Raw genomic sequence first — 26773 nt, 5'->3', positions numbered from 1 at the left:
GTTTCGTAACTAAGAGAATTTCTTTCTAACTACGCTTCTGCTGCCATTCCCTAAAGGATGAGTTTTAGTAAATCATACTTTTGTTTGCGCTTGATAATAATAATTATTATAAGATGTTTTGCTTTATTGATTCATATTAAAACCTCGTCATTGGTAATGTTTTCAAATAAGCATATACGTTGTAAATCTTTCATTACAATTTAATTACCTTTCATCTCAATTGATTCGGCAAGATTAATTATTGCGAAGACATATTTTTCTATCGTATATTATAAACCTGATTATATTTTTTTTTTGTTTGAACAAAAAAAAGGTTTTTAGTATCCAAAAATAAAATGGCTGACTAATCTTTAGAATACATATATACGTCAATGAATGTTGTTTCATGATCAATTGGGATTTAACGCATTAATTACAACATAAAAATAATAATATGGTGTGCTGGGAAATATTTTAAAGGTCAAGTATTTAACGTTGATTCTGTTGGCGGTAATATTGACTTAGCTGTTGGCATTAAAAATGGCGCCCTGCTGTATTCGACAATGATACTTTAAAATTAGTAGGTGATTGATTTGGATTATATTCATAGTAAACATACAATAGATTTATAGTAAACATACAATAAATTTCTAATACTCTACAGCTCACTTGGTGTAGGTACAGTGGAATGCATGACCCCCACGTCCTGAAACGGATCCCCAGCCCAGGATCTTTGGCGCCCCCCCTATCTATCGCTATGGAAAGGCAGTGTGGCGCTCTACAGAAGCATTTTCCAACTAAAGGTAAAATAAGGTAAAATTAAGGGTATTCAGTGTATTTTTGAATAAATCCACTTGAATAATATGAAGTTTTCGAATATCGACACACAATAGTAAAAATTTGCGTCACACATCCACATATTTTAAAATATTAATAATCTTAAAGTAAACCAGCGCGCAGGCGACTTTTTTACCATTAAAAAAAATTGTGTTAATCTCACTTGTTAGGTCGACCCACCACGACGCCCCCCCTCCCCCCCAGCCCCGGGTCCCCAGGCTAGAGCCTTGTTAGCCCCACCTTGTATGGTGGAATGACATTCATGAAATCGAAAAGGCATCTAGATAAGTCAGCATAAATTACACCATACTATAGCATGATAATACAAACTACTATACAGCAAAAAAAAACATAAAGCAGCTTGACGAAGAAGTGTTGTCACATCCATGTTATTCACCTAATATTACACTAAGATCTATATAACATGTATTCAAATATAAAATAGTTCAATATATCAATGATATTTATGTTAGCCTCAAGTTATCATATTTTTCAGCATAGCTAGCATATTGCCCGGGAAATTTAACATTTACAGAGGCCTTTCATTAAATAATAAAAATAAATATACTTATATATCTGCTTAACTTTGAAATAATGATTACTTATGAGTAATCATAGTGTTACGTACTATTGTAATCATGCTGATTGGTCTAACGGTTTATTGTTTGGCAAAAGATCTTTAATAAACCCGATGACAAATTGGTGGGTGACCACTAGACCAGCCATCCTCAAATCTGATACGGTGCGGCAAATCGGAAGCTTTCTACAGGATTATCATGTATATTTAGCAGCGTACGTAATACACAAATTTAATTAAACTTTGCCCACAGCGTGCCATAAAAAGTGAACTCACAGTCACCTTGGCGAAATTGGTTGTCACCGGAGTCGATGCGAACGTGTTTACGAAATCGCGTCTACATTTTTTACACCCCAATATTATAATTTCTTTATTAAAAAACTCATATTTTTGATAAGTGCTTTTAAAGTGAAGCAACATGTTAACCATTATATTATTAACCATATAATTTATTTTAAAAAGACAATTTAATTAAAAAGTAATCCATACAATCTACACCCTTAAGTTGTTATAATAGTTTACGTAGGTACACTTTACAGTACTGTACTTTTCTGTACAGGAATTTATAATGTGTTTGTAACAACTTTCACATCACTATCACATACATTAATTTTCATAAAATTTCAAGGTAGTAGATTAAGTATGGCAATGTATTAGAAACTATAAAAAGACAATCTATTCAATTATGTAACCATAATCAAATTTTTCAGTATGATGTATGAAAATGTATTTTATTCACAGTGTTCTTCCTTTAAAACAATATAAGGATTTCCACAAGAGAACAGATCAACAAAACAAAATACCACATAAGAGAGAGAGAGCAATAGGTAATATATATTTGCCCAACCCGTTGGGTTCCTGCATATTGATCAAATACGCGTTGAAGAAAAAACAAAAAAGCAATGACCGCGCGGCTTGAGCATCAGCTTATAGCGTCGTGGGTCCCAGGCTCGAATCCTGGGTCTGGTAAGTCCACATAATATTGTTTTTTTTTTTTTTAATATGAATCATAGTATAGACTTAATAGGTTAAACAAGTGGCTGACATCCATTTCTCATAAAAACAAAATCTGTTGAGGCTGTGAGGCCCATATAATTCTATTAGAATCGGATATGGTCGGGGGTTGCACTCCCATTCATAGTTGATTATATCCTCCCAAGCGGGAGAAACCAGTCGTTTTCACAATTAAAGTATGTGGATTAAATGAAATGATCTATTAAATCCATAGTTTTATATTACAACTATGTATATGCATACAGAATCATGATGCAGGATACGCATTCTGAAAACCCCAGTGCTTAAGTCCAAAAAGAACATTTTTGGAAAAACGAATTTTTAGACTTGTCTTCACCTTTATTTATATTAATGTGCGAATGTATAACGTAGATTTTTGAGGTTTTGTATGTAATAGGCACAAACGATATTTTTTCTATGAAATTAAAAATAATTTAAGTAGAAAACTATTCTTAATTAACTATTTTTAGCAAAATCATACTATACTGATTTTGAGAAAAGTACAGATTTAATATTTATGTAAGAGTGCATTAGTACCATTGTTATTATGTTTAGTTTATATTATTGTATAGTACTTTGTACAGTACTGTTAATTATGAATACGAAAATATATTACACCTACATACTGCATACTTGCAACCCAATTTAGGTCATATTATATGTCTGGTTGAAACGACTCCGGTTTGTTTGGAAAGCTTTTCTCTAAACGTTCAGTAATATTGCTATTTAAGTGAAACCAGTTTTAATTACGACAACGTATGCTAATTAACTCGACTTATTTAATTCATATAATTATCATAAACGTGCTGCAAATTTAATGTAAAAGTTCTAAAATTGTTAGCTGTCAGCATTCAAATAATATTACAACGGCATTAAACACGACATGGGATTTAATCGTGTTATGCACGGGATCTGCAACAAAAGTGCAACTAACGGAATTTTCGAACAAGTCTGCAGTTTACAACTTTCAAAACTGAAAACTAACTCATAATAGTATCTATCTAAAATGATATATTGCAGAGTTACATCATCCAATTATACTTGTAGCATTATTTCATAATAAATGTTTCCTTTACAAAAATAATGCAATACCTATATCAATAAAAATTATAGTATATTTTTTGAAAATAAAGTTTGTAACTAAATTAAACTTTGTGTATATCCGCTTACCGGTATTGTGAGATAAAGAAAAATAATTTCCTACAATTCATCATGATTATTATTTTAATATTATTTATAGATCTGTATTTAGTTATTTACGGATTTTTTTTATAAATGGTATCTGCCATTATTTCTAGTGTATATCCCCGATTACTGTTCTAGTTTTAAAAAAATCGGAAAGAACATTAGGTTTGTTCACTCTCCAAATATGTAAAAGTAACTTTTTATTGGTGATTCCAATTAGGATGACAACAACTATTTTCAACTAAATTCGGTTTTCGATATTTTCTTCTTGGATGAGACTAACTTTAAATGGACATATTGTTTTATAAATTCTAACATAATGTATATTTACCTCTTTCATACACATTTTTGTCCTCATTATTTTATATCAACTGTGAAGTTAATGACCCACAAAATCCTACGTTGAATGTGAAATATTAACATATCATTATTACTGGGAATTTTTCAAAAGCAGTTACCAAAGACTGAGTTTGTCAAGCACTCAAGTGTGATTCGACTTATTTTGCATGATTTTAAGTTGAGTACCCATGGGAGTGAAGATCATGTGAACCAAGTCCATTCTGGTTATTTTCGGGTAAGATTAGTTGAAACATTATATCTGTAAGGGTGTGATTGTAATTCTGAAGTGTTATTTAGAGTAGGTATATTTAAGTTATTGTGGAAGTGAAATCATACCCTTATAGAATTAGAAATACTAAAAAATTATGTTTGAACCTAGCTTACTCAAAAATAACCAGAATGGACTTGGTTCACTATGCTTGTGAATCACTCATATAAAAGCAAAATTTAAAATTGTAATATATGACAAAGGCTAATACAAAACTGTTGAACAATATAAGTGAATAGATTTTCACGTTGGCGGTATAACGCCACAAATTTTCTAAATGCAATTAAATTGGCCTTTATTGCGTTATTGGTTGGACGGTCTGTTGAGTCCAATAGCTGGCTGGACTTACTTAAGCAACTCTTCAGTTTCTATACACATTTTAGGACTAATATTATTAAGTATTATTACACTGTGTTTTAAAAATGATTGGTTGGGCCATTTATATTCCCATTCCACTCCTTATCTCCTCACCCACCTCCTAATCCCCAGTGTTATTATCACCAGACAATCAATTAGCAATTACGGGTCATGAGAGATGGTGTTGCAAAGAACATGGAGTTTCATCTCGATAGCGGGCGTGAGCGGGCTTCTAATAGTTTTTCATGGATTTTTTAGGACTCATTCAGAATTTATCATCATCTTTCATACACCCTCACATATAATCCATAAAACTATGTCACAAAGTGCGTGAGTGTACGAACCGGGTGACCCAAAACAACAATATTGCGGGAGCGAAAGTTAAAACCAGACCACGGAGCCATCATACATCATCACAAAGGTCAGTGTCTGGCATTCTGTTCCAATGCCCCCACCCCTAAATCCGACCTCCTCATCTTCCCACAAAATAATTACAGTCCACTTAAAAAAGCTCAACCAATGATATTTAATTTTTTTTCTACCCTTCCTACCACTTGTTACCTATTATTTATAACCTTCGCTAAATATATCGAATGAACGCAGAAATAAAAATATTACCATGAATTATTTAAATTATTGAATAAATAGTATATTTTCTTATTTAATTTTAAATTTGACATTGACAAAACCAACCCTACTTTATACATGAACAGTTTCAATTAAAATATTTATCGTTATTACTTAGCATAATATTTATATAAATTTGATTTCAATTCTATCAATCACTTTTAACAGATGTTTTAATCAAATATTCAACTCAGTTTATTGTCTAAAGAACTTCCAAACCGGTGTGCCGCGAGCAATCGGAAAGACCGCCGCCGGATTTTATCCTATATATTTTATGAAAAACTTAAATTGATCAAAAGTACGTAGTAACAAATTACTTTCCCACAGTTTTTTTTTACACGTATGCAAGTTCATAAAAATGACACTTTAGGCATTATTATTGGATTTTTTAATAATGTTCTTGCACTAATTGAGTAGGTCTCCTAGAAAAGGTTGTAAGCAACAAAATATGACTTTTGAAAAAACAACATTTTTCTTATTTTTGCAGTAATTTATTCTATATTAGACCTCAAATTCAAAAAATAAAACCTAAATTGCATCTCAACACTGGAAAAAAACAAAAATAACATTAAATTCTTGGGAAAACGTTGTAACTGACGTTGGTTGCAACGTTATACCATGTTTAATTCAGCATTATCGCAGTTTGTGCATTACAACGTTATTCCACTGTATAGTTAGCCATCGGTCATTCTGCAGTAGGTAAGCGAAGATTTGTAAAACTCTCGATATTTCACAGGTATAAGTATACTGACACATTTAACAATACTTGAAAATATATAATAACTATTATATATTTTCAAGTAAGTATTGTTTATCGGTAGTTTAGTACTTTTTGCTTTGCCTTTATGTAGACTTTATTATTTTTCTTATAATACATAGAGACTCTATATTGGTTACCCTGAGTGTATGCTGCGTATTATATTGAATATATTCTCTGATTAACTATTTATTTATATTCCCGTTCACAGTGGTATGAACAGTCTCAAGAAATTGCAAACAAATAAATAAATTATAACGAAACATCGAAACATTTCTTCAAAAATGGCGATTATAAACAACAATTTATATTTGCCATCTTTCAGTGTGACAATGTACACTGTACAAAATATTAATTTTAATATGAATCCATACTAAAAACTTTATAAATACACTACAAGCAAGGGCTATACTAGCATATTACTTAACTCCAAAATCAATAAAAAAATAAGTGATAAATAATATGATATGTCGTTTTCAGGCAGTTAATTAGCACATTAAATTAACATGACCTCTTTAACCGCGAACTGTAAAATATCGTTGAGTTAACTATTCTAAAAAATATTGTAGATAACATTGTTTATGGAATTGCTCAGAGTGATATCCGTGTTATTTCGGAGTTAAAAAATAACGGAAACGTTTTACCGTGTTAACTATTTAGAATAACAATTATTTTGAACACTTTCTGATAGAGTATATAATAACCAATAGAAAAAATCTTTTTTGAAAAGAGTAAGTCACCCCGATATATGTTCAATAATCAGAATGATATATTCTTAAATCTTGTGAATTATTCGTTGAATAAAAGAATAGTTAATTATAAATTATTAGCAAGTGCAAGTAGCTACATCTAAAAAATATTGGAGAAATTCCACGACGTCGGTTAGTTATCAAAAGTAATAGTAATATACCTACTTTGATTTAAGAAACAAAAATCGATTGCCAAAGTAGCTGATTTGGAAGGAACGCTGATGGGTAGGTATAGAAATTGACCAATAGTTAAAATTTGTTCGCTATTAGTATGTCACGCCGTAGCATAATGGTTTAATGCGACAGATGAGGCGTATACTCGGGAGATACAGGGTTCGATTCCCCGTCGGGGTGACTTACTTTTTTCAAAAAATGTTTTTTCTATTGGTTATTATATACTCTATCAGAAAGTGTTTTTTTTTCAAAATAATATATGTTCAATAATCAGAATGATATATTCTTAAATATTGTGAATTATTCGTTGAATAAAAGAAATAGTAAATTATATAATACTATTTAGTTATAGTAAACTCTTTGATCTGGTTATTTTTTAGGTGAAATTAACAAAATATGTTTATTTTAAAGTATAGTATGTAAGCATTTGTCAATGTGCCACTAATATGTTATAAAATTAATAATGTGCCGTGACCCAAAAAAAGGTTGGGAGCACGAATCATTGCAATTATTTGAAACCCTTTAACTCCACAGATATAACAACAGACGGTTTTCAACAAAACTAACCCAAAGAATAATAACTCATCTTCGATATTATTCGCAAAACAAATCTTTGCGGTTTACTCAGCAGACTTCCTTCGAAGTTCTTAAACAACTGTTTCAATTTTGTTTCATCGATACGGCGTGCCTCTTTAGCCCTAGCACCCGACGCCCGGCGGCGGCATCCGAAAGCTCCGTCTCGAGACCCCCTTGTTTCGGCGTCGCTCACTTTGCTGGAAGCTTTGCAATAAATAAACTGGTCAGACATGACCAAAAGCTATGCTGGTAACAAACCGAAGACAGCCCTTTTTCTGTTACGTATTATGAGTTAATTCGACCCATGTCTACAACAGAAATCGTTTGATATAAGCTGGCTATATTTTGTCTACGATTTGTAGAAATTGAATTACCTACCGTTCTAATAATAAACTTAGAAACAACGTGTTTGTTAATAATTGTAGAATTGCCGAGTCGTGTAATACGCTAGTGCAATTAATATACTCTATTGTATATTTTTAACTATTATTATTTTAAACATCCTCTGAGAAAATATATAATAACCAATAGAAAAAATCTTTTTTGAAAATCGCCAATAGTAACTCAATTTGGAAAGCACTTCTGAAAGTATTAAGAGCCATTAGTTAACATTTGTCACAATTAAGTATGACGTCTATTTATAGCATAGTGGTCTATGCGCATGGGCGGGAAACCCGAGAGATGCAGGTTCGATTCCTGCTGGGTGTTTTCTAAATTATGTATGCTCAATAATTAGAATGTTACATTCTTAAATCTTGTGAATTAGGTTGAATAAAAAAATAGTTATTAATTATAATTTTACCTAAATCAATACTATCAACTAAAGGTAAGTGGTGAAATTTTAACTTAAATTTTCTACGACTTCGCTTGACCTTGACCTTTCGACATTTTTATGTACTATGCAACTATCGCAATTATATAACGGACACAAATACAGTTACTTACCACTGACATAATTATTATACTAATAGACTAAATACATAATTTATAAACCACTTACTGTCCATAATATACTAAACAGCGGTGAAATTACGTAAACCAATTAGTATATTAAAGTATTATTCAGGTACAATAATAACCAATAAGTGAGTTCATCGCTAATAGATTCATGTTTCCAAGTGATTGTTTTCAATTAAGCACCACTTCATTTGTGGATGAACTATATTGGCATACCGTCGCCTGGTTTTGCAATTTTCGATAAGTATTATAAAAAGCTTATATCATCCTTATACCAATAAAATAATCTCACAACGTTTATCTTGTTCAGATTTCCTGGAGCTTTGAAAAGGGCGCTAAGCCAACTCAATGCCCATTGCACACTGACTTGTCTATGAAAATGGGTATTTTGTAATAGCACTAGAGATGTCCACAGTTTTATTAATAATTGTTGATGTCGCATTTAAATAAATAATTTAAATACTTAATATAGATTCAAACATCAGTATTCTCACACTTCATCGTCCTATAATATATTATATTTATTTATAGAACAATGTACAAAAAATGAACAACAAAGTAAAATTTAGTATAAGTATACACCTATTATATAATAATATATAAAAAAAGTATTTATAAAACGTACCCAAAACACCCACCGAATTATTTTTGGATATATAATATGCTTATCGGCCGTCTTAGATATTTAGTTATTCAGTGGAGGAACGCAGCGGTCAAAACCGCGAATTTAACTGATTTCTTCATCCCATTCTAAACCATGCATCCCCTCGCTCCATGGAATCATCGTGATACTTACCATGTCATCTGCCTTTTCGACAGACTCCAGTAGGCTCCTGTCTTCGTGCACTCTTCTGGTAGTATCCATCTTGACCTTTATGGTAAACTTCTCTACCGTAAATTATAATTGTTGTAAACGTACATTACACAAAGATGAATTAAGTCGGAAATTAATAGCAATGCTTAAGGCATCCTCATTCAGTAGGGTGCCGTGACTAGTAAGTGATGGATATAATATTTGTATTATTGCACTAATTTAAAATGGATTTATACTAAGTAATTTTTCCTCAATTAATTAATTCTTGGTATGTTTGTAAAATATGTTAGATCAGTGGCGGATAACCCGCAGACAATTTAATGTGGCCCACAAACTAAAATTATATATGCACAAAAAATCTTTATCTACATAATATCCAAGTGACTACCCCGACTAGATTTTCGGTGAAACATGCTAAAATGTTGTAACCGTTAACTATTATAACTTTAAGGTTTATCGTTCTGCATTAGTTAAAATATCATTAACTACAGTTTTTAATGCTCACTTTTATTTTAAGTAAAATAGTCGGAGTTAAGAATACGTATATCATACTTGAAAATAATAAAAAAATTACTATATACTATATGGAAATCAATAAGTACCTACACGGTTCAAATTTGTTGTTTATTTTAAAAATCACAATGCCTTATTACACTTATTCATTCACTGTTATATTTCGCGGGGTATACATTAAAATTGTAATGGTTATTTGTTTAAAAACGTTTTATTTGATATCACTTACGTCTTACACAATGTAGTTTTTATATTTGCAAACTATAGCTTTGGCAATAAGTAATATAATATGTACTCCAATTTTTTAACATGATAGTTTAGGTCAATTTTCTATCATGCAAAAGTTTTGTATAAATAATACGTAATTTAGCCTTAAGATACCGACGTTTTTCTCTCAATAAGGATTTACAGGCGTACACAGTTCACGGTTTAAGGTAGGTACACCGCCAAATATCATTCTCAGAAAATGAAACATATTTGCGAGGTTTAATATATAATGGGCATTACCTTACGGTGTATATTTTAGCCCACCCTTACTCGATTGAGTCGCAGTGGGCTCTTGTTATACGACGGGACAATAGCACAATAACTGGGAGATTATTTAAGCCGCGGTTATTACACTATTAAGCGCTTTATTATTTAACAAGTCTAAACACCCCTGCTGTAGTGCCGTACAAACATTTTGTTTGTTTGCTTACAACATTCATGCTTTTATAAATGAATGTCGTAAAGCTGTCCATCCACGTTACGAGTACTCTTAATGAATGGACTCACTTACATTGATAGAGTTGTTAGTACTACCAGTTGACTGCCCACGCTTTGAAATTATCCACTTACTGGTTTTCACAAGAATTCGTACTCTAATATCTAGTGTTGTTTACGTCGTTTATTTTTCTAACATATAGAAATAGCTTACACGATATAAATATATAATATATATCTCAGATAAATATATGAAAAAAAAATCTTAAAAAATTGACCTGAGATCAAAGTCGAGATGGAGTGCAATCGGATATCTTTACAAAATGTTCAAGTGAGACCCCTACATCAACCATAGACTTCAAGTAGGCTGTGATCTTATATCCTGTATCAAAACTGGTAATGATCTACCACACTCTATCATTATCATTCTTCAAGTTAAACAAACGTATTATATTAGAATGAAGACACTTTGGCGTTACAAATTAAGCAATAGTTGTATTTGACCATCACAAAGAAATACTTAATTTTATTTCCTATTGATAGTGATATATTTTCCTCGTATTTTCGGCACTTATTCCACTCGTCGTCAAACTATTCCCTTACTGTGCAAAGAGCCTACTGCACGACGGTAAAGGGAACAACGCCTTGCGATGAAATGCAAATCAAATGATATGCCAAGGTCACATGAGCTTCTTTATAACAAATTTGAAAACGACTTTCACGCAAGCAGGTTAAAAATATATATAAATAGAAATGGCTAATTCTTCCTCATAAAAAACTCAATCAAATCATATTGTATTACAACTTACTGTGAACTGACTGTACTCGCTTTGTGCATTTTTGCGACTCAATTCTTATGGGCCTGTGGTGCGATCAACCAAAATCCATCCTGCAATCGATGTATTGGACATGCCTGTATTACATGAAGCGTCATATAATTTTTCCAGCACTAGCATATGACTTCAACCATAACTCATCTCCAATCACCTAACAGTGGGAGTAAATAGTGGATCCTCACCTTGGCCCCCGCAAGGAGGGGCCTGACAAGACTCTAGCCTGATGGCTTGGACTTAGGGGGGTCAAGCGTGACTGGTCGACTAGATAAGTGAGATAAATACATAGCATAATTTTTCTATAATAGTAAAAAGATATAGACCAGTTGAAAGCCTAATAATTGAAATAACTTCTACACTTTTATGATGAAGTGTAAAATTTACACTAGTAACCTAACGAAATTATTACTATTTAATAATTTATCTCACCGATATAATATAAAATAGGAAAATCTATGTACTTAAAATGTTGAGCTTAAATTACTTAACATACAATCCTGAAAACACTCATGAAAAAATATAGTCAATAGAAAAAATCTTTTTTGTAAAACGGTGAAAGAAAGGTGTCTTATTTTTTTAGAAAAAGATTTTTTCTATTGGCTATATTTTCTCATGAGTGTTTTCAGAATTAGGTATGTATGTTCAATAATTAGAATATTACCTTCTTAAATCTGGTGAATTATTCGTTGAATAAAATAAATAGTTAATTAAAAATTATTAATTTACTTAGTTGAATTATGAATATGAAAATAAATTGTTCTAACTTACTTAATTATGTTTACTATAAAGTCAATTTTATTTAAAAAATTGAATGATCCCCAGAAATCAACGAACTCAGTGAAATATTTTATGCGGGTAGGTTTTTACGGAATGGTCGGCTCGGGTTTAATTAATTTGGTTCCATTGATTTTCGTAAACTTTCTAATTAAACTTTTGTTTTAGTACAAAAAAACCTCAGCGCCTACTGTTATGGTATTGCATACTAAAAATTCTATATCACCCAATTAGAAGTCCGTTTTTACTTTACAGATAATAATAATTATAACCTATGTCAAAAGTTGGCACCGGCTTTGTCAGTCGTTCCCAATATAACAGTAACTGTTATAAGACAGCTTTCGTCTCAAAATTACTGAAATATTGATTAAGTAATAAATTATAAGTTATAAGTAATAATATTATTGTGTTCAAAAAATAATTTAACAATTTGCAGATACGTCAGGTACCAACAAGTTTTTTACTTTTATTATGGCGAAATGTATATTCACCTACCAAGCGCCATTTTTTTTTGTGATTTTACCGAGGCTTTGACTGCGACTCGCTGTCATATCGCCTCTTCTCTTCTAGAAGGGGATCGTCGATCAGGTCCTCACTCCTATTCTGTTAAATAACTTTACATTTTTGCCTAACTCTTCCGTCTTACCTACCGCCAGGACACATTTCAATTCGTAGACATTCTCATAGATATCCGCAATTTGTAGCTGTACTCTATGAAGTTCAAATTTAGGGCATTGTAGTGTCAGTAATGTCCTCTAAAACATGACATTTATCGCAGAGATGCGATTCGCTTCTTCCCATGAGGACATCAAATCTTTTGCCATTTGTGTGCCCTGTTCTTAGCCTCAGTATTAACTTAAGCTCTTTTCTCGTCAAAGAAGACTCTACAAACCAGGGTACCTCTCGTGGTAATGGTAGAATAGACTTATTCCAACCGAGTGCCATTGAAATGATTATATTATCATAAGACATAAAATATGTCTTTTTAATGTAATATAGTCAATAAAGACGTATTTTTTCTTCTTTGTCTGAAACTCATAACTGATTGTGACCCAGATGATTTGACCGTTGGGCATCAACCTTCTTCACGGCTGGACATCTTGACATTCAGCGGCATGCAGTCAGTATCAGTAGAACACCCGTAGTAGTCTTTGTTTGATCTTTCTAACTGAAGAAAGCTCTTCCTATTCTTTTCTATCCAAATTTCGCAACCCAATACATGCGGTCATTCTCTCTGTGGGCTATGTACATAATCAATAAAACGAAAGAGTCGGGTGCGAGAAATCCGAGAAAGGTCTATATTGAATGTCAATCTCGTTTGAGGTGGATTCGTTTCTCAATTTCGCTGTCAACGAGATACTCAATATCTGGCTCTATTACCATCTTTCCCTAGTTAAATAATCACCATGACATTACAAATCAATAATATAATATCAACCACTTTGTTTAACCTCACATAACGTTTATTACCTAATATGAATCGGGGTATATCTTTTATAAATTTAAATTTATTATTCTTTCAGTATAAGGCTCATTAAATGAGCAACATTAGAATTTCTTATTTTTTTTAAGTATTGTGAACAACACGTATATACTTATATTTACAAATTCAATCGGGTAATTTTGTAATTCGTTATGTATTTAATTTAGGCATTGGTAATTCACATGTTGCAATGTCGTGACTAGTTGATGATATTTCTCAAAATAGTTTTACAAAAATGTAGTAATACAAATTGTCAAATTACTGGTTTATGATAGCTAAAATATAATACGTAATACTATGTAAGTCATCGATTATAATAATTTTAAATAGCTAGAAAATATTGTGTCAATTGTAGTCCACCTCATTCGAACCATAGCAAACAATTGGTAGGTTATTAATCTGCAATACGCAATGCAGATGTTAGACACTCCCTCGATTGATTGATAATGCGAACGAACTTATACCCTTAACCAAAATAGGTTAACTATAAAATTCTTTTTTTTAAATATAACCTTTTTTCGACTGTGATAAATTGATCATGAATCGAGTGGCTCTTTATTTAATGGTAAATTAAAACTAAAAATTAATTTAATGTCAATTAAATTATCAATCCTTGAGAGCTTCTGCGACGTTCCGGTAAGCTGGTCCTTTCCTTTCATGCACAATACGCATATCTCACATCCTCCGGCCACTAATTACGCCCCATTACATGGAGACAAAGGGGAATCAAGCCAGAGTATAACTTTGATCTGATAAACGCTTTGGCTTGTCTCGGTTTGTTTTAATATTCGCCTCTCCGGAGTGCTTAGTCCAAATGTACTTGCCGGAGGGCATTATCATCTTTAGACTCACACACCAGTGGCCATTGGCGATTACCATTTGCATATTATTCGCCTCAAAATGGAATCGAGGATTTTAATTATTTCGGGTAGCTGCTGTATTAGAACTTTTCACTTGTTGTTTTATATGCAATAACATCATTTAATTTATCATAATATTATAGTTTATTTAAAAATTAGTACCATATCTCATTTTTGAAAAACCATATGACAAGCTGAATTCTTCACATGTCTAAAGAATCTACTTATTTTATATGATTTCTCGGCTGCCATCACTTGTTCATCCTCTTTAATTCCTCGACAGTGTTTGACCCATATTCTTGAATAATACAAATTGCAGTTTGTCCATTTTGTGCCCCATATAAAACAAAACTTCAACACTAAATATATATTGTGGCATGCTCATAGTTATATTTTTATTTTTTTAACAATGCTAAAAATATAATTAGGTCATTTTAAAAAGCTTTCGTCATTTCATTCATGTAATAGTATTTGAGAAATATAATAATATATGTATCTACATACTTTATTATTTGTTTTATTATTCATTTTGTGCATTTATAGATATTTTTCATTTATTTTATTTTTACGACTATTTATAATATAGTAACATAATAGATAATCTTTGTTAGGTAAGTATATAATAATTCACCCATCGAAAAAGATGAAGACAGGCACATGAGAGAAAAGTGTAATTTAATTGAAAATATAGATGGATATTATTATAAAGTGACTGCGACACCTACGTTTATTTATACATTATTTTTTTATAAATTAAACATTTATCAAGACTAAGCACTTGTCATAATGGCAGTAATATAAATATTACCCCGGCCGGGAAAAATATGGCCATCCATGTGTCTCTTGGGAAGAAACAAAGAAATCGCATACACTACAGACTGCACATACTAAAGCTTAGTCTAGACCAGGAACGTTTGTATGATTTTCAATGTTTTCCATCCGCGTCGGAAAGCAAACACAATGCCATTTGTATATATTATGTGTTATCAATGTATCTTGGTCACGGTACGTATAGAACATGTTGATTGTTAAATCTATTTTTAATTAACGTGAAACTGAATAAAACTAAAACTTTTCAGAGGCGGCAAGCTATTATCTTCATTTGGTGAGGATAAGTATATTTTGTTAGTGAAGGTATCAAAATCTGGATAGCTAAAATCTATAAAATTACAAAACTGTCATTAATTATAATTTAACTTCAATTCACAACAAACACCATCAATTTATTGATATATTGTTTAGTTCTCACATTTGCACTAAGTTTTGGGCTGTAGGTATACTATATACGGATTATAATAATCGACTGATGCTATCTAAACATATAGTTATATGTAATTAGGTTGGTACCTCAAATATGATATAGGTACATAATAACTCTACATAATATAACACCGAGAACAAACGATTAGCTCACCCTAGCTGTTTGAGTATGACAACTCAGCACAATACAAATTGAAGCCCAGTGGCGTTTCCTTTAATAATATTATAATATAGGTATTATGTACTTAATTTTTTAAGTATTCAATTAATTAGATACTTAGTATATGTTTCTGATTATGTAATAATTAGTTTATTATAATAACATATAAGTCAGTCTAATACTGATAATTAGCAATATGGCAGTTGTATAAGTATTAATATATGTTGAAAAGGCCTAAATACATAATAATTATTAAACACACAAATACAATATCTTCTTTTTTACCATGTCCGTTCCTCAGTTAGAGCACAGTGACAATATACGGTGTCTCTAAGAATCCCTGTCGCTTATCAATCTTCTTGCATCTTCTCTGGTAATGCCAGCATCCCATAGCTAAGTAAGTAACACATGGTAATATTTTTTCACTTTTAAAGCATGATCATTATCTCACGTCTGAAGATCGTGTATCATATATGAATGACTCCCTTACAGTGATCTACTTCTCTCGGGGTATACTGAAACCACTGATGAGATACAACCGGATCGGATCTATTTACCAGAATCTGTCTATATACGGGCTCAATTGGCTTGATATCAACTAAGATAAACTTTATCCATGGTGAGTCTAATATTACTTATTTACTCTCAGTGTGATAAGAGGCTACATAGTCGCCTTTTCTATAACTGCAAGATTGATAGTTAAATTGATAACTTGGTAGTGATTTCTCGTCCAGTATATAAAAAAATGCGCATTATGTTACTCTTCCAAGAGTATTTTACTTCTAAAACAAAAATCTATAGCTATTCTAGTCACAATACTATAGCAAAAAATAATATAATTTATATCCTTTATAATTTATAGCCTTTTTTATAACAAAATATTCATCGCGCCACTGGTACACAATCACCCGTTTATCAGTGCGGTGTGGATAGATTAGTTACCGTATATGACTTAATATGCTAAGCAGCTAAGCGACTAAGCAAGTCGTGAAGGTGTACACGTTCATTCCACAGTGTGCATGTGCAACGGCTAAGTCGACCAGGTAGGTAGTTGACAACTACGCTGACAGTCAGTGGTAAATGACGCTAAAATATACTACACACTAGCGGAGAAAACAGCCTGTTGAAGGGTGGTAAATAAAAGATAAACGAAAATAACATCGTACATTTCGACAATCGTTATATTATCAGAGTTTGTTTTTATTAGATACGTGAAACAAAATATTATATTATTAATTACTGATTCCAATATATAATACGTTATTTCAACCAATATTGATCTATATGTTGGAGTGATGGACTTTCACTAAGGCCGATGAGTGTGCACTCGATATATTTGATAAAAAGGGTGTTGCGTAGTATATATTATGTACCCATACTAGAAAGAGATGAATGGTTTAAATGTACGAAATAAACTGGAACTTTACAATATCTTTCAATAAAAATAAATAAATATAGGTGAATATTAATATATACCTAGCTATTTTTTTAATCACATTTAAAAAATATTTTACGATATGTATTTAGCTTTATAAAGTATCTACTTATTTTACTAATTATGTGTACCTCAATTTACCTTTAGTGTATGTAATATTATATATTATATTGCTAACACTGTATGGTGGGGGTAGAAAAAAGGCTAGGTAAAAAAAAACATAAGAAAGAGTAACTGATCAAAATTTAAAGATACAATTGAAAGATATAAGTGAAAAATTTATAATAAAATATTTATTCGATGTGGTGAATGCTTTTGATAAATACATTGTGTAACACTTTTAAAGCTCATTTAGGACATAAAATTGACTAAATTTATTTATTTTTGATAAATAAACAAACTTAAATTTTATTAATATCGTCGGTGCCTTTGAAATCAAACCATTATCGACATTTTCATATTGATAATTTTTTATTATATACAATTTCATGATAATGGATCAATGGACATTAGACCTCAATCCTTTCAGTTAATTGTATTGATAGTCCAGACAGTTCAGGCTAACATACATCTTCCCGCAAACAAAATAAGCAGTGTATAAACATTGTCTATTCATACCTTTAAAAAATATAAACATTTATCCAAAAAATAATTAAGTATCAAATTTCCAACTTATTTGTTTTCCACCACGGATAAAAAAACATTTGCTAATTCAATAGATAGTGTTGATATGGGTACGGTAAAATATTTACACTTTTGTAGGAGATAGCTATGCGTGATCATGTCACGTGTAGTGGTGTTTGTATTAAAGCGCGCAAATTTGTACGATATCTACTGTCAAAACAATGTTTATGCATGTGCATTTTGTATTGCGGCAAAAACTTACAAACAGTTATTGTATGACTTGTTTTCGGCAAAGTGTGTATTGGGCAGTACGAAGGCCCTATACTTACAGGATTTTTCTTCTGCAAATCCTAAAAATCTTAAAGAGCCACGAAAATTAATAAAAAAATATTTTGTTAAAATTGCCATAAACACGTAGACACAATATAGTTATTAAGACTCGGTCTCTTTTATAGTTTATTATAATATATTACACAAAATAAATGAGTAAAAACCAATACAATAAATATTATCAATGCACATCCATACTGTAAAGGTTTATATGTTGTGTCTTTTATAAGAAATATAATACAAGATAATGGAAATATACAAATTCACGTCTGTGAAAGTAATATAATACTAAATCACTTTTGCTTCTTATTGGAGCACAAATGAGTAGAAGAGTAGGATATGTTGTTATTCATTATTTATCCAAAGCTTACTTCTAGAAACAAATTAATATGAACAGAAAAAGCCATACGTTGTCAGACGCAGATTCTAAACACGATACACAGCAGCTTTCAAAGCAATTACTCTGATAATCTAATAAATTAACCACGAAAAAACATGTGATGTGTGTCACCAGTTTCCTCCAGGTAGTTTCTAATAACGTCTACATACTTCCAACTACGATAGTTTCAAAGCACTAACTACTCACGTCAGCGAGTTGCTTACCCTTTCGTGTACAGAGATAAACATATGCAGGCTTTCCAGGAGACGTTTGCCGAACCGGAGGTGGAAACGTCACAGAAGCCACGTGTATTGGGTGTTCCGTTGCCACTTCCGGTTTCGACTGTGACACTCCGCTGAACTTCCGTTCGGTACTGCACGATTAGACTGCGCTACGGCAGGTCAGAATGATACATTCGAGCTATGTCTGTTATTCGAGCGGCGAAGCCTGATTTGCGTAATCTATTTCTGGTATTTAATACATGTATTTAGTTGCGAAGTTGTCCGCAATCGACCGGCGGTTTCTTAAATCTTAATTTTTCGAATACTACATTTAAAATTCTTGCCTTGTTTTCATTATTTTTGTGATTGAATAAATATTCATTAAAATGCTTTCTATTTAGAATAAAAATGTAGAGTTTTAAAGTTATGTTTTTTTTTTTTTTTACTATTACTATTACAATCGCATGAAAAAATATTTCATTTAGGGGATAGAAATTAAAGGAGGATTGAGAATTTTTCTACAAGAGTACGATTAATCAAAATAAAAACAGCTAATTATATGAAAAGTTAAACTTTATAAACGATATATTTCTTCAATGTTTAAAAGATTTTTTTTATTGACTTCTGTAATCCTTTGGGCCGCCTCACGAAGAAGTTTACGAGCAAATTTTTGTTTTCACGAGAAATAAATATTAATCACGTATTCTACCTGTTAGGTCTCTATGCTCTGGCTCCAAACACATTAAAAAAATAATATGTCAATTTTCCACGCGGAATTCAAACCCGAGACCCATGACTTTATAAGTCGACATGTTACTGCTCGGCCATCGCATTTTTTACCACGTTTTTATTAGCTCATATTCTTGTTTGTCCAGTACTAATATTTTTTTGTGTGTCCAGTACATATTTGTTCTTGTTTGCCCAAGATTTGTATTGGACAATTGAAGATTTTTAACTAACTTCCCGATTAGCTAGACATTTGAAACTTTTAGAATATATCAGAACACGACTACAATGCATTCTTTTAATACTTTTAGCTATTTTTAAGCAGAATTGAATTCATTTTCAGTTAATTCTGTTTTGTATGAAAAGTTATTATTGTTGGTTGCTAAGGGGGTCCTAGCAACTAAATTATTAATATATACATGCGTTTTCCATGGAAATCAATATGAAATGTCAAAATGACATTTCAGTATTATATATTTATTCAGTATTTCTATCAAGTACCTACAATAAAAAGTTTTTATTAATACATAGAATTGTCAAGTTTATATGATTCAACAGAAAACTTAAAAACGTGGTATCCAAAAAGTTATTTTTATCTTGTAATTATTTTTATTCAGATGTTTATTATGAAAATTAGTGTCTTGAAGCTCTGCATTTTTTTTTTGTATTTCATTCAAGTTTCTCACGTTTCACAGCGATCGATGTTCTTGATTATTTTCCAATGTCTCTTTATTTTAACTTTATTGTAAAGACGCTGTTTCTATTTTATTTATCTTTGTTATACATTTGACAAATAAAATAATTCGGTTGTTACTGAAATTGCCTGATTTACATTTTTTTTAAATTATATTATAATTAAATTTATTAATATTATTAATTGGAGAAGATATCATATGGCTGAAGCAGTGCTAGTTTGGTAGCATCTGGGATGAGTTGGAAATCAACAAATTTAGAAATATCTAATCAGTGCCCTAGTATTTTGAATGGATGGATGATATTATGCCACTATAAAAGTTCATTGCATTAGTGATATTCCTCATTAAGGACGTCGCTTAGGAAGGTCACGACTCCAGTGGTTAGATGAAATAGAAAAAAAACTCCAACAGGCGACGCAATGCGTAGGAAAGGTCGTGATAACGATGGAGACGGCCAATATCTACCCTTATATAATGTCTCATAAGGATATTGAGAACTTTGAAAATTAGTTGTTTTTAATACTTAGTTGACAATCTCTCATTCTTAATAGTATTTACCTATATGCCCCCTGCTAACTATTATAGTAATCGGTAGAAACAATATTTTTTTGATCTTCTAACTAAAATTTAGCAGAACTAACTTGCAAAATACTTTTTTTCGAAACTATTTTCTATTTAAATCAAAATAATAATAATTTTATACCTTAATTATTAACCGCTGTCAGGATCTCTCCAAATTTTCGTTATAAATTACTTCCACCAGCTAATAATTTTAATAAACTATTTCATATTTATTTAAATCTATAGTTTTTATAAGTTACACGAGACATTTAATTTCACGTATCAGATGCTAAATTAAATTTTCGAGCTATATTACTGGTACTTAGTGATTGTGATCGACAAATCGTCTCTAAAATTCACAAGACATAATCAAAAAATGCCAATCTCGATTCCCAAGAAATTAATTTTCCGATTTTTTTTAAATTCGATATATTGTTACAAGGCTCAAAACAAAAATAAAAAAAAGTCAAAAATCACACGCTCTACTCGTACCTACTAAAAATGCTAAATCTAGAAAGAAAAATGCTACGTTGGCAATGATGAGTATCACAAGAAAAATTAATAATAAACAAATAATATAGGATCTAAATTTTTTCAACTGAATCATTTTTAAAACAATACTTAGTTGCTTATCTTGTACAAATATAATTAAATACAGTCGTATGCCATATTCAAAATATTTGAATTATGTTTGACCTTATTAAATATTATTATAGACTGGCTCTGTAGAAATATATGTAAGTATTTACATAATATTTTATACCTATTACATCACAACAGAAAGATTTTCATTTTCAAATTATCCTCTACCATCTTTATCATTTTCCAATATCGACGCACCACATATGCCATTAACTATGCCGTATAGCACAAGATAAACCATGTACATTATGAAAAGCTTTACACAACAGCCTCTCCAAGTACGTTGTAGAACAGTGTTTATACTGCGATATATCACACGTTGGATCCAGATAGTGAAGCTTTTGTCCATAGTGCTTACTCCTATGGACACCGGTTTACCTCTTGGCTGATCACGTACACAAACTTGATGATAATTCTGACGTCATTGCGCCCTGTGACGAGTAAACATGCGATTGTGAGTTTAAATATTCATGGTACCTATGTGTGTTGTCGTACCTACCATACTCTGAATTGTTTTTGTTTGTAAAAAATATGTTGCATTTTTCGTAATGTATACTAGATACTATAAATAATTACAAGATAAAAAGAACTTTTTATATACAACGTTTTTAAATTTTCTGTTGAACCATATATACTTAACTTGACTAACTTAAACGATCAAAAAAAATTGTACTTGACATGTCATATTGATTTCCTTAGTAACGCACGTATATATTAATAATTTAGTTGCTAAGACCCCAGAGCCCTAGAAACCAATAATGGTGTCGAAATAAATTTTCATACAAAGCAGAATTAATGAAAATGAATTCAATTCTACTTAAAGTATTAAAAAATGCTTTGGCATCGTGTTCTGATATATTCTAAAAGTTTCAAATGTCTAGCTAGTCGGGAAGTGATTTAAAAATCGATTGCAAGATTTGTACCGGACAAATAAGAATACGAGCTAAGAAAAACGTTGTAATAAAATACATAAACGACTATTAAGTCAAAAGGGCGTAAGGAATATTTATTCTATATAGTTGTTAAATTGTTTAAAATTTGGCATCCAGAATATACGTCAATAAGATTTACTGAAATATATATGACCAAATCGTTGAACCTTATTTCAAATTAATCTCCTGAAAAGGGCACAGTCACTTTTGCCCTTTTGTGTTACTGAACTCAATATTATTGGTTTATTCTTCCATAGTACCTACCAGTGGCGTGGACTGGAAGCAGGCTGCGGAGATTCGATATAAATAGTGTACACTAAGCTTAGTCAGTTATACTTATTCATTTTCATTGAACCAATACTACAAATTACAGATGGTCTTGGTTAGTTTCAAATATTTAATTAAATTTTGCCTAGACCGAATCATAGTTGGAAAAAAGACCTATTGTAATGAAATAGTAAACTGTGGACTGAAACCCGATACCATATCTTTAGAGACACTAAATCACTAATTTTCACATACAAGTTTACGCCATGACGTTGTGGTGTAGTGCGTAAGGCACTGGCCTTTCCGGGTTAAATTCTCAATGAGGTCTCAATTTACGTGATGTTCTCAAAGCCTGGGTGTTTGTATTTGTTTCAGTTATATTACTAAAATACTATACTACAATCATTGGGCTTCTTAGCCTGTTGTAGTATTATAAAGAATATATATACTTATATAATATATTATATTGATTAATTAACAATAATATCTAAAGTGTAGATATGTCATATTATACAATGAGTGAGATGAGGATATTTTTAGAAATATATGTTTCTGATAAGTATTAGTCCAAGTTATTATCTGTTTTCACTTCCAGTTTTGCTTTATTTTGGTTTTAGTAACGCGCTGCAGCCCATGTGTTATATTCCTATCTCCGACATTTATTAAGGCTTTTTTTAGGATATCTTGTTGGCGGTGATGGAACGGTGATGATTATCAATGGTATAAATGAATGTTGCCAAGTTTATTTAATTTTATCTGCGTTTTTTTTCAATCGCATTTGATTTGTCGTCCAACTGTTTTTTTCGCGTCTGGCGTATAAGTTGCAAATACTGTCCAACTCATCGACGCACTGTCCGGAAATTCTTCGTCGGGCCATCCAACTTGGTCGCCACAAAGGCCAATTATATTTCATTTGCGGCGTCTTATTGTGGACGTAAAGATCTCTTTACATAGTTTTGTTTGTCCGTATTGCTTTATAACAATAAATTCATTTATTTCTGTTAAGTCTGCGTGCTTTTCTCTCAAATAGTACTTTTTATAAAATATCGTCTTTCAGTAAGCTCAGTCAAACCTCACTTGCAAGCGTGGTGATCTCAGTCTTGGGTATCTGCTCTTGAGACAATCCCTGGCGTAAAAACACATTTAAACGTAAGGACTAGTGATACGCTCGATTAAGACCGAATGTGGTACAGGGCAGTTGGTTTGTAGGTGTCCATATCTGTGTTGCCCGGAAATATATACATATTTAGTGATTCGTGAAGTATGTATATTTTTTATATTAATACATTCTTCCATGTTAACAAAAAGTATCTGTATACATATTCTTCTTTGTGTGCCATATCCGTTATCAGACTTTGGCGATGAATTTGGCCATTTGGCCCCTGTCCGTCGCTGCTCTGAATAGGGATGGAGTGCTGAGCTCAAACCAGTCCCTGAGGTTTTTGAGCCAGGACGTTCTTCTTCTATCAGGGCCTCGCTTACCGGAGATCTTCCCTTCAATGATGAGATGTAGAAGGCGATACTTCTCGGGATGCCGCATGATGTGGCCAAAGTATGCCAGTTTCCTGGTTTTTATTAGTTTGACTATTTCTTTGGTCTTTTTCATCCTTGACATCACCTCGACATTTTTAACTTTGTCCTTCCAGCTGATACAAAGCATGCGCCTATACACCCACATTTCAAAAGCTTCAAGTTTTTTGAAAATCGTTTTTATGAGCGTCCAAGCCTCTACTCCATATAAGAGGACCAAGAAGACGTAGCATCCCACCATTCTAGTTCTGATTCCCAGGTGTACATCATGGCTACATAATACTTTTTTTGACGAGTAAATGACACCTTGGCTTTATCGATTCGGCATTCCGTGGTATGGTTCCAGTCATCATCCAAAGTGCAACCCAAGTATATAATGGAATGTGTACTCTCTAATGGGACTCCATTCACTGTGCACGTTTTGTCATCTATATGGGACTTACTTATACTCATGTGTTTTGTCTTTTTAATGTTCAGATTGAGACCGTATTTATCACAGGCCTCCGTTACCTTGTTAATGAGAGTTTGTAAGCCTTCTCGACTGTCTGCCATGAGCACTGTATCATATGCATACCGCAAGTTATTGACAAGGACTCCATTTACTTTGATCCCTTCTTTTGATCCCAGCAGTGCTTTGTCAAAAGTCTTTTCAGAATATATGTTGAAGATCATTGGGGATAGTATGCAGCCTTGTCTCACTCCTCTTTGAATTTCGATGCTTTCTGTCATTTTGTTGCTGACTTTAATGGTGGCTTTCTGTTGCCAGTAAAGGTTTGCAACAAGCCGTAGGTCTTTATCGTCAATTCCTGTAGATTTCAACACGTCAATCATTTTTGAGTGTTGAACTCTATCGAATGCTTTTTCGAAGTCAACGAAACATAAGAAAACGTTCGTGTTAATGTCGCGGCATCGTTGTATGAGAATTTGGATACTAAAAAGAGCTTCTCTGGTCCCTAGGTCATTGCAAAAGCCAAATTGTGTTGAGCTTATATTATGTTGTTCCAGTTTTTTATACATTCAGTTATGAAGTACGCGCAGGATTATTTTCAATACATGACTCATTAAGCTGATCATTCGGTGTTCACTACATTCTTTGGCGTTGGTTCTTTAAGGTATTGCAATAAATGTGGACTTCAGCTAATCGGATGGTATGACTCCCTGGTCGTAGATAGAATTAAAGAGTTTGACCATGAGCTGTATTCCATTTTCTCTCAAAAGCTTTAGGATTTCTGCTGGAATTTCATCAGGGCCTGTAGCCTTTCTGGTTTTAGCGTTGTCAATGGCTCTTTCAACTTCTTTTTTCAGTATGGGAGGTCCAGTTGCGGCAACTTTCACCCCGTGATCAGTGGCTCGTTCATCGTTGAAGAGTTCTTCTACGTATTGTTTCCACCTGGTTAACTTCTCGTTGATATCAAGGATGGTGTTGCCGTCACCGTCATTTAGACTGTTGGTACCTGTATAACGGCAAATACCTGCCATTTCTTTATTTTTTATGTAAGTGAAACATGACATAGTTCTTGTCATACATTTCTATTTCTGTATATTCTTTGGTGAACCATTCGGCTTTTGCTAGGCGTATTTTCTTTCTCAGCTCTCTGTGAAGTTCTTTGTATTTAGTATCATTTTTGTCCTTATAACGCCTTCTTACTTCCATAAGATCTAAAATATCATTTTTAATCCAAGTTTGCTTTTTAGCAGGTCGGTCAGATTTTAATTTTGATCTTATAATATTATTAGCTATTGTTTTAAATTCAGTCCATTTTTCCTCGATTTCGAGTTCCGGTTGGATTTTTTCGATCTCGTTCTCCAGTGATTCGCTGACTTCTTGTCTTATTTGATTGATTTTTAATTTATCAATGTCAATTCTTGTTGGTTGCTTTGACTTGGATATTTTCTTGAAGCGAATTCATATCTTTGCCAAAAGTAAGTTGTGGTCCGAATTCACATCCGCACCGGGGAAAGTTTTTACGCTTTTTACAGTGTTTTTATATCTTTGCCTTATCATGAAGTAGTCGATTTGATTTCTAATAATATTAAGCTGGGAGTCCGCAGGTGATTTCCATGTACATAAACGTCGTTTTGGCAGTTTGAAAAACGTATTCATTATTGTCAATTCGTTTTCCATGCAGAATTGTATAAGTTCATTGCCTCTTTCGTTCCTGGTATCCAATCCGAAATTCCCGACAATGCATCCGTCTTTGCCATTTCCCACTTTTGCGTTGAGATCCCCCATCATAACCGTTATATCTCCGTTCTTTAGTTGTTTCATCAGATGGCTCAGTTCTTGGTAAAAAAATTCAATCATCTCCTCCTCACGGCCTGCAGTAGGTGCGTAAACTTGTATAGTATTCATATTGATTGGATCACCTTGTATTTGCAATAAAGCTATACGGTTTGAGATCGGCGTGAAATCAAGAATAGGTCTAGCCACTTCTTTACTAACTATCATTCCCACACCATTTTGATGGTGTGGACCGTCTTCTCCGGCATAGAATACGGTATGGTCATCTATGGTGCATTTGCCCGACTTTGGTCATCGCATTTCGCTAATTCCGAGTATGGGTATATTAAGTCTTTTCATTTCTTTAATTGAATAATGAATTTTTCCTGGTTGGAACATGCTTCTGACGTTCCAG

The sequence above is a fragment of the Rhyacophila brunnea genome, unplaced genomic scaffold, assembly GCF_057557595.1.
Source record: "Rhyacophila brunnea isolate RB1 unplaced genomic scaffold, BYU_Rbru_1.0 scaffold_8, whole genome shotgun sequence".
Classification (NCBI taxonomy): domain Eukaryota; kingdom Metazoa; phylum Arthropoda; class Insecta; order Trichoptera; family Rhyacophilidae; genus Rhyacophila; species Rhyacophila brunnea.
Note: the sequence above shows the minus strand (reverse complement) of the source record.